Raw genomic sequence first — 11,017 nt, forward strand, 5'->3', positions numbered from 1 at the left:
GGTAATTAATTTGTGCTTACAAATGCCTTGAAGAAAAAACACTAGTGCCTTTACTGGCCCTGCTTCACCCAAAATTCAATCAAAAGTATCAAAAAATGGAGCCAAGCTTCAAGTTTTTTGTGAGACCAGGTAAGTTTCAGGTTTCATTACTAAGTTTCAGGCAGCTCTATAATCTACAGGCTACACATCTGAAAGTAAAGCAGGCTGATATATACAAAGAAAAGCACTTTGCAGTAATAAATGGAAGGGATTATATTCAGTGCTTCCAGTGAATACAGCAGCTGGATAGTGTTTTATTTGTTCACTTTGTAAGGATAAAAAAATGAACTTGTCTTAAGCTATTCAGGTTTAAGACAGGCTTTATCTCCCTGGTTGGAGGGAAAGATTAGCACTTATTAGAGCCTAATCTTAATCATATCCATTTATAAATAGGGCTTCAAATTGTCTAAAATATTTAAACATGATGAAATGGAAAGACTTAAGACAGCTGAAGTCTTAAGAGAAAAAAAAAAATCGAAAACCTGAAGATTTATCTACAAAGATTAAAGTAGCTTTCATGGCAAAGCCCTAAGAAAATAAAAGAAAATAAAAGATCAGAAGAAGGAAAACAGCAGCCTTTGCTATTGTCTGCCTTGCTACAAGGCAAATTAAGTTATAGATGTACTAAAATGGCTTAAGAAATTATAAAGATTTAACCATTTAGTTGCTGTTTCATAGCCAAAGACAACACAACTGTTCTCCTTTGTGTAATCATTTGTTTGTCAGGGTGTTTAGACAGTCTTCACTTTTCATATAAAAGAGTGTTAAAGCATTCAGGCATATTCAAGGATTAAAAATAGAAATGGCACTTTTTCACAAACTGTAGGAAAGAGAACACATAACTTCTTGCTCATATGCAGACATTATAGTGAAGAAGCAAGAGTCACTCGCTGATCAGAGAGTGAGGCCAGGTGGCAAGCATTGCCTTGAAGACATTCCACATTTTAGCCCCCTGAAATTTCCACCTCTGCCCCGGATCATCTTTCCCTTTTGCTCAAAAGCTTCACCATCAGAACTGAAAATGGTCTCTTATGCCCAAAACTCTGAGGAGCTTGGATATGAAAGGCCTTTTCTTGAAGGCTTTTCAGTAGAGAATTGGCATGAAGGGCAGGATGGCAAGATAAGCGCAGCAATATCCGTTGTTGAGAGGGGTTTGCTATCATGTTTGATACCAACATTGGCTTTTTCCAGGTGTATGCATCATGAGATGTAGCCATCAAGCCTGAAGATTACCTTGTCAGTACTGTATTCAAACAGATGGACAGGATTTTTTTTCTGGGTAGATGCGGAATTGGCAGTTGGCTCTTACGGCAGGATAGGCTGAATTTGGTTTTCTCCTTCTCCTCCCCACTTACTGATCCATGATAACACATTTTTAAATGCCCAAGGTTATACAGATGTGAGCCTAAACTCACCTTGCATCCATTCTTCTCTTCCTTAGACTCACAGCACTACTTTTCTTACCTGATATCCCAAGTCTCTCAATGCTGCTTTTCATACAGCCGTTTGTAGGACTGTTGCTGCCTTCCCATGACTTGCCGTTAATATGGGTCTCATATAGGTCTTTTTTTAGCTGTTTTAGGGCAGCACTTACCTAAACTGAACTGAGCGGTTGTGCTGCTTGAAGCAGCTAATAACCTTTTCCTTCAAATTTCACAACTGCAAGAGTTCTCCATTCTGGAATGAGAAAAAAACAGGAATCATTAGTATGTCTTAAGATTATTTTTGTTTACAATAACATGCATGAACTTCCTAGAAAGATTGAAACTAAGAAATCCTCAACTGAACTTTATATATTGACATTCACTTGACATGGTTAGTGAGTGCACCTCAATTTGCAATTTATTTCTGTAATAGCTTTGTAGAGCTTCTTCAAAGACTTGCCAAGGTATTTCTATGTCATCATCAATATTTTATTCAAAAATTGGATATGAGAAACAGTAAATGGGCAGTTTACACATGAATAATTATTAGCTTTAACAGCAATACCAAATTATTTCCCATAGCCCTAGTAGAAATAGTTCAACTATTTCACATATATAAAAAAAGTGAAAGAATAAGTCACAGTAAAGGAATGCAGATCACAGGCAAGTTTTACAGCCAGAATGCCAGCATAACCTCTTTTAAAGAACTTCCACTGGAATTGGTTACTATTATGAGGAAATACTGCTTATTTAGCACATCTGTAGGGGAGAGATGCTCCTCTAGAGAAGAAGGTTTTTAATATAATCATTAAAATAATTCCGTCCAGCAAAAGTTTGCAGTTTCCATTTTGCTAGGCTTTGCAAGACTGCAGTCTTGCCAACTTTTGCTAGACTTTTACTGTTCATTTGTTCAAGCTCCTATATATTTAGTAGGCTATGTACAAAATGTGGTAAGGATGGTTTGCTCTGCTTGTATTAAAATCCTTTCGATGCTAAACCACTGCAATGGCATATTGAAATAAGAGAAATCAAAAGCTCAGATCCTGTTTTTCTGGGCTTGGAGAGATGTCAGCTCGTAGAAGCACATGTCATATTGCTATCATTTCTAACTTGCTAAATAACTTTTAACAGGCTGAACAGAAAGCACTGTGATCAACAAACAAATGTTACTGGAGTCATTGACATTGAAAGAGGTGCTAGGTGGGTCAGAAAAGGTGATGGAGCAAAACCGATTTGTGCATCGTCAAAATTTTATGTTAAAAAAAGAACTCGCCTGATTCCTGTGTTTAAGTTGCTGGGAAACTTTCCATTATAAAAGATCTTTGCAACTTTTCCAGTTCTGCAATTAATTCTTGAATTGTTTGCAGCAGGCCTTCAGAATTCAGAAAGTCTAGAGAAATGACGTTTGTTAGCTCTGTACAAGTTTGCAAGAGGCAAACTTTGAAAAGATTTCTCTCCTCCAACAATTTAATAACAGATATGCTTAGCTCCCTTTAGGCACGTAGATGCTAGAGAGCGGTATCTGTATCTCTGGATAAGCTATCTAAATGCAGTGCACAATGGATGGGAGAGGAAAGCATCTGAGGAAGCTGATCTAAAGCAGTGATTGTGCAAATTCTTTCATTCTATGTAAGAATTGCTTTCTTGTTCTCATTTTAAGAACTGCAAGTGTAGATATATCCACCTCTAAAATACTCTGCTCCATATCGCTCTAAAAAAGTGGAAAACTTTGGCTCTCGATCATCTCAATCAAAGAGGTCTCAAATGACCATTTTTGACCTCCCAGCAGACCCTCCTTTCTATAATTAGCAATTTAAATAGAAATATCCTTGGCTCTCCTATTGGCGAGTGGGTTTTCCCCAGTCTCCTTCAGGCTACATAAGGGTGTAGCTGCTACAATAGAAGCGAGGGCTGCTAGCTACATCTGTGTTAAAATTACAACCTTGGTCATGGCTCCACCAGAATTTAGATGAAGCAATTAGCATGTGTTAGATATTTGGCTATAAACAAAGATGTCTTTATAGTGTAAATTTTGTAGTCTAGTTATTGGATCATTACTGAGAAAAGACAAGACAGAGTATCTATCAGGAAATTGCTGACAATACCACAAATAAAGAAGAAAAAGGTTCAAGTTATGTCTAAAAAAACTCAACAAATAAACAAGCAAGCACAAAACAGCTGTTGCATTAAGAACAAAAGAAAGAAAAAAGGTGGGGGGGGGGAAGCTTCACTGTAGAAGAGCTTCACTGGAGTCCTTTTTTGTCCCCCAAAAGCAATAGAAATTAATCATCTCTGCTGGCGTGCCAGAGTTACAGGCTAAAACATTAGTCCTGCAAGTAAATACAAGTGAAGATCTTGCTGTTAGAAAATTCATATAAAAATCAGTCCAGCAGAGGAGTAAGATCAGACATTTTCTTCCAATTCCAGAAAGCCGACAAAAGAAAGCATTAGATATCAAGTCACAGTGTGCATGAATTAATCAATATGGATTTCAAATATATCTCCATGATAGTTGTATTAAGATGAACAGACAATTATTGCATGGGCAAAGCAGAAGCTGCTAGAGAAACAGAATTTTTACTCTGAAATTCAAGTTTTCTCATCTTTTTAACACTTAATGAATAAAACCAGTATTTAACTATTAATAATGAGATTGTAAATTCAGAAAATTACATCTTACTATCTTTATGTGATTATTCCATATATCTTCCACTTTGTGATCTTTTTCAGCATTCCCAAAAAACATGAAGCCTAGATATTCAAAGGAGAGGAAAATTTACCTAATGCTAATCATTACTGTGAACTTTGGTTTTTCATCAGTTACTAAATGTCCTTGGCATTAGAAAATACCACAGTGAAATGTTATGTCACAGAACATTAACAATTCCATTTTCCTTACCAATTAAGATGACCTTACCTGCATTTATTATTTATTTGAACAAGAAAAATCTAAACACATAAAAATAACATATTATAGTCAAACTACTACTGCACATCTCTCAGGTTGATGTGAAGTTGACTGCTTTTGTGCTACGTGTTGGGGCTTATTCAGCGTTTGTTCAGTAGAGAACTACCACTTAAGGTACAATTACTGGTATTACAATCTTCATATAGTTCCTTGCTTTCAAAGAGACCTACATAGTTCTCTAAATGCCTATCATTATCTGAGACTCTCCATAATTAATTTCTGAAGACACTCCAATAAAAATACCGATTGTGTAATCATCAAAAACAAGAATTTCTCTTCTTTTTATGGCCTCCATTTGCATCTCCTACAAATGATCTGCCATTGATTCAAACTCATCATTTAAGAAGTATCTTAGTTTTCACACCATAAAAAAGTAGAATTTGTTTTCATTAAAGGCATATTGTTGAAAATGGTAGTGTGAAAGGATGTGGGGAATCTCCTGTCTCCCCCTCAGCACCCATTTACTGATTGCCATCATACTGTGCTGTAATAAAGTCCCCAAAATGCTGCCTTATAGTAGTGAAATAAGGAAATGAAGTGTGATTACTATTTCCCAGTTCAGCAGTGCCAAACGCTACTAAGGGACTTGAACAGCCTCTGGATGAAGAACAAGGAAAGTTGGGATGAGGAATTTGGATTCTTTCTGAAAAATATTCCAGTATAAGTGCTTGTTTGTTTTAATGCTTAATTTTATTCAGAGACAGTGAAAAATCTTAGCAGAAGGACTGCTGTGAGAAGGAAGAGTAGCTGAAGATCAGTTAAATCTGATATAATAAGGAAAATAAACTAATAGACTTCTGCTATATTCTAATATGGGAGTCTACGATTTGTTCTTTTGTAAGAATAAGTCACTTCTCCACTGGATGAAGAAATAACTTTTATTTTTTCCTTTTTTAAATCAACTACCCAAGATCCATCTTTGGGTCATGAAGAACAGGCTGCATTTCGCTGTTGAAAGTATGGTCAAGAGTCAGAATCTGCCACCACAGGCCACTGTCCCATCGCTCTTGCTTTGTAGTTCATTGTGCAGCAAAGAATAGTGACACGTCTTAGTAAAATACTTTGTTAAATCACAAGTTAAAGACAACTGAAAATTATAAGGAGAAAAATCTGCCTCAGTCTTTATTTGGACGCTGTGTAATATGCATTTTCTTTAAGGACCTAGCACAAATAATCATTGATAGTAACTGGCTTGAAATAGCAGGTGGTTTTAACTTCTTCCACTCAAGACATGGCATTTCATTTTAAAACTTATGTCCAGGGCTTATTGTAACTATATTCTATTTTAACTGTAGTTATTACTTCCCCAGCAGGCATTTGGCAAATGGAAGACTTAAAGTGGCCCGTTTAAGTGACGATGGATACGCTCAAGAACAGTGGCTTACAACTGACAATGTGCTGGTTACAAATTAAAATTTGATACTGGCAAACTCCATGATAAAAATAAAGTTAAGTTATCTCCAATTCCCTCTTAGCATCCTTGCTAGATGTAGTAAATCACTTTTTCTGCATGAAAACAAGTTGACAAGCAGCTTAAGGACCAGAAAACTAAAGCAGAAATTAACTTAAAGGCAAAATTAATATTGCCAAGGTGTAATACAAAAGTGATGCCATTACTGGTGCTGTGCAGTGAAGGACTCTTCCAATTCTTTGCTCCCAGACTGCAATATTCAAAAGTCAAGCAAGGAGGGTTCTCGGTATGCGCAGAGCAGCGGTTCTTGTATCCACTGGGATGGGTGGCAAAGGGAGTCCAGGAGGAACTGGATCTTCTGCTTACCAGAACCAATAGAAAAATTCCCATTAAATTATGAGAAGCAAGATGAGAGCTTGATACCATGAACATCCTCGTAATTTCTTTATGTTAAGCCTTCAATTTTTACATGGTGAAAAACAACAAAAGATAATGGAAAGAAGTACAATACCAAAAATACATTACTTAACTGAAAGCTTATTTCTACCTCTTCCTCCTGAATTTCAGTAAGCCAGTCTCAAATCAGCTGAACTGTAAGACATTTTTTTTCTACCACTTCTACAGCTGTACCTTATGCAGAAGTGTTAAGCCTAAGCTGGACTCCTCCTCTTTTGTGGCTGTTGCAAAATCCAATAGTTCTCAGGATTGTCAGAAAAATGGCTAGAATAAAGGCAAAAAGTTACGTCTAGTAAATGATGATTAAGGCAATAACTAATACTTGGTATATATGGAGAACCCCATTTATATTCAAATACCAGTTCTCATTCTCCGGGAAAAACGCTGCATTGATACCTCAGTGATGGAGAACTCTCTCTTACTGAAGCTGCTTATGAGCAGCCTCTGTGCTGACACTGTTTCACTCTCCCGGGCAGTGGAACTCACCAGAACAAGCCTAACCAGACCAAAGTCTGCACTCAGAATGATTTTTTATTATTATTATTTGCCCAGAAGAAGAGTTGTAACAAAATTTGCAAACATTTCCTATGAAAAAATCGCAACGGTACCAGCCATTATCTTTTAAATAAAATTAAAATCTAAAAGCAGGTACCACATGGAGTCTGTCTACAGAAGTCTGCCACTCCCGTCAGAAAAATTTTCTTTGCTTGTGTGAGCAGAAGTGTTGATACGTGTGAAAATAATTTGTGTTCACAGCAAGAAGTTGTAATACGTGGCAGTATGTGTCCTTTTGCAGAAGCAGATTATTATTTTTGTGTTAGTAGCACACCATCCTTCAGAGTTTACAACCCTTTAGTCACAGAAAGTTTCCCTGCTAAGAGACAGTAATGGCCAGGTGCCTCGTTAGAAGTCATTTACAAGACAGGGACTTTTTGCTTGGCGACTTCCCGATATCACAACTCCTTAAGCTTTAGAAAATACCATTCAGTATAACAGTATTAAGAAATGCTTCTGACGGCTCAGAATCTAAAGAAGATCACTGATGTTTTCAGAGCAGCTTAGCAGCTTCCCTGTCCTTTACAGATTAGCTGTTCATGTGAACAGGCTATGGTGGTGCTGACTTCCAATTCCACTGAGCAAAGTCTCGAATCTGTCACAGATCACAAATTCATTGTAAAACAAACATTTAGGACATAGGGGAAAGTGGAGAATAACTGGCAAAAAATGATTCCGCAAAAGCTGTACAGAATTTACCATCTGTTTTGTTTTCTATCCAGGTACTTCTGGGCTCTGAACAAGCTTTTGTGTCTTGGAAATTCACCAGTTTTATAGCCGTCTGAAAAAATTCCTCGTTGCTATGGCAATACCATTCTTTCACAATGAATCCTTCTTGAAGGTAGAGGACATTGGCAAGATTAAATGTAAATCTATTTTCTTTTTTTTTGGTGGTGTGACAGACAAAAGTGGCTGGAGCGGGGAGGATTCCTCACCCCCAAAACAAACGTTACTGGTATCATCTTCATTTGAACAACATAAAGCATCTGTGTAATAGAGTTGTTAGCCATCCACAAAATGCATCCATAATCCCCTGAAACTCATGGTACGGTGCCACCGGTGCTGTTTTGTGAATGAGTTGCAATGTTCTGAATGTTGCCTTTATGCCTGGAGGTCTGTTTTAATAGAACAGAAGGTTGAGAGAGATCAATAATGATCTCCCCTCCCAAACAGCCCCTTAGTGCAATCTTTGTAAAGGTGATAGGTAACAAAATTAGATGTCTGTGAAAACTGGCAACATCCTTGTCAGGTTCACACAAAAGAGGATGCCTTGTCATTTTATGGCAAACCACAGCAGGTGGAAGCTACCTGCAGATACAGGCAAAGTAACGAAAGCTGAAGGGTGTGTGAAAGGAATGTGATAGTAAAGCTCTCTCTCTTTTTTTCCCCTCCTTTTTTTTTTCTACCTCGGTTTTTTTTCATGCACCTTCTGCCTGCATACCAACACACCTTCAGCTAAAAGTACCCCCGATCTGACCCTCAAGATGAGCAGCACAACAGAAAGACAGACATGGCAACGCTTCATATCCTGCTCCCCACTCAGAGCCCTCCTATAAATACAATCCGATGGCTACTGAAGCTGCTATCGACCCTGCTTGTGTAGAGTGGAAAATAAAATGAAGCCACCCCTTCAGCATTAAGACCTAATCTATCCTTCTGCAACTCAGACATGTGCAGTGATTTATGACCAAATTAATTCCACCCCTAAAATGCACTCAACATCACAAACAGGCTCAGGGACTACTCAAAAAAATTAAAACATAGCTCTGCATAAGCATGGCAAATCTCTCTGTTAACCTTATGAGTTTCTTCAAAGGGTAATACCTAATAAAATGAATTTAAAAACCAAAACATGAAAAAAAGCAATTTAAAGATAGCGTACCAATGAGATCTTTTGGTTCTCTAATAAATTGATGCCAGGAGCTGAAAATACAAAGTGTTTGACCGATTGCTTTTCAGTCTGGGTAGCATGGTAGAGATACAGGTGATTTTTTAAAGTCACTTGTGTGCTTTGGCCGTCATTATTGAAAGTACTCCTATTTTGAAGTCTTCAATTTACTGACTACGTATTTGATTCCAATTTTTATTTTTGAAGCCTGAATCAACTGCAGTTCCAAAGCATCTCTACTGATGTCACTAGCATTACAACCAAACTGCTTTATGCCAGTCAATCAGTAGTTCGGTTTATTACAGCCTATTTTTTCCTCTCTGAAGTTCCATACTCATCTTACTCTATTCTTCTGATGTTGTCATTTTTACAACCTTTGCAGGATATGAAGTTCATTTAGTGTTGCGGCCACCTACTGTCAGTGCTCTGCTTGTGCCATGTTGTATCAATAGGCAGCCTGAAAAGAGACCTTTCTGCCAGTGACTGACTGCAGGACATTTGGCAGCAGTCAGAGAGATGGTGTTTAATGCAACTTGTCTGTTTAAGTATTTCTAATGGTGGAGGAAACAAATTGAAATAGCTCGTAATCACGTGCCTGAATGAACAGACTCGCATCATAGACCTTTGGTCTATGAATACATGATAAAAGCCAAGTTATCCCTTGGTAAGTTAATTTTTTTGAGAGTCTGGAAAGGGCTCTCGTAGGAAACAGTGGTTCAAAGCAGCATTAAATATGCTGCAGGCTTTTTATTCTAAGTGGAAATCAGTGACTGTACTCGTTAAGATTGTATTAGAATGATAAAAAGTAATTAAAATAGACTTATTGCCTTTCTAAGTTTTGAGATGCAAATACTCCAGCTTTTAAAAACATGAATTCATCTTTTCCAAACAGGTTGCAGACATTTAAAAAGTATTATCAAAAACTGTAGAATTTCCTTTTGAAGTATTTTTTTAATCTTTCACTGTCTGTCTTACTTTTCTGAAACAAAACACTTAAAATACTCATTAGGCAAGGTTGAGAAGAGAATGGAGGCACAGCCAATTTCTGACACAGGACCAGAATTTGACACCAGAAATCTCTTGCAATAGTAACGAGTGTTTCATTCCCCCAGTAATTTTAGTGAGAAGCTCACGGGTAAAGTTTGCACGCACAGTAACCCTGCGTGTCAGATTGTAACTGCCCGTGTGGCCATAATCCCTTCGTAGAGACCAAGTCCTTTGTTTGAGATGCTTTGGGTAGCTACAGCTTCCCTGGGCAAGCTGGAACTGAACCAACGCAGCGCAGCGGTGAAGGACTAAGGTCTCCAGCCGTCACTTGCCCGGCCGCACCGTCGGCGAGGCTGGAGCCGAAGGGTGCCCGCGGAGCGCCAAATGCACTCAATGCTGCGTATGCATCAGGAAATCCTCATCTAAGGATTTGATTTTGCCTGTATTGAAGCCAACGACAAAACTTCTGACTTCCAAGATGTCAGATAAAGCTACAGACAACGTATATTTGATTCCAGGTGCTTTTTGTTTTGTTTCTTTAACACTGTATTCAACAGAAGTGTCTCCGTAATCAGCGTGTCTCTGAAGGTCAAAGAAAGACGATCGTTTTGACGGGTACCTTTAACATACTTTTAAATGAATCCATTTCTTTTAGAGTTATTTGCTACATTGATTTGTGGTTGTTACCACGTGAAAAACACTTTAAAATAATTATCTGCTCCATTTTACGCCAGTGGCAGGGAATCCATACCCTTGTTACACAGCATAGACAACAAGAGATAGGAGATACTCACCATTATCTCAACGCTTGTTTTAAGTGCTTGTCCCTCTAACCCCCGCTGCCCCATTTCAAGAACCAGAGCAGCACCAAAAAGGGCACAGACCCTGATGGAGATGCACTGGCAGCTGCACAGCGCTCGACATCGCAGGGAGGGAGCTAGCCTCCGAGCCAGGGACATCGCAATAACAGCGAAAGCTGAGCTTTGCTATTAAGCACTTGTCAATATAGCATGGTTTGTTGCACTTTTCCCCGGCCGAATGATTGAAGCCAATTAAATTACTGAAACCAGGAGAGTGACTTGTCTTCCAAGTGCTACACTTGTCTGAGAAAATGAGATAAAACAATACTGACTTTTCTGAAGTTTCATTGCTCAGTGTCTTTAGCTCATATGTAAGGAACTTGTCTACATCTTTCGGGAGCAATATCTCTGACCTGTAACAGGACTTTGTGTGTATCAACCTTCTAAAGTAAACTTCTGTATCTGAACGGATGCCAGATCTACTCATGC

This window comes from Aquila chrysaetos, chromosome 10, assembly GCF_900496995.4.
Source record: "Aquila chrysaetos chrysaetos chromosome 10, bAquChr1.4, whole genome shotgun sequence".
Taxonomy (NCBI): domain Eukaryota; kingdom Metazoa; phylum Chordata; class Aves; order Accipitriformes; family Accipitridae; genus Aquila; species Aquila chrysaetos.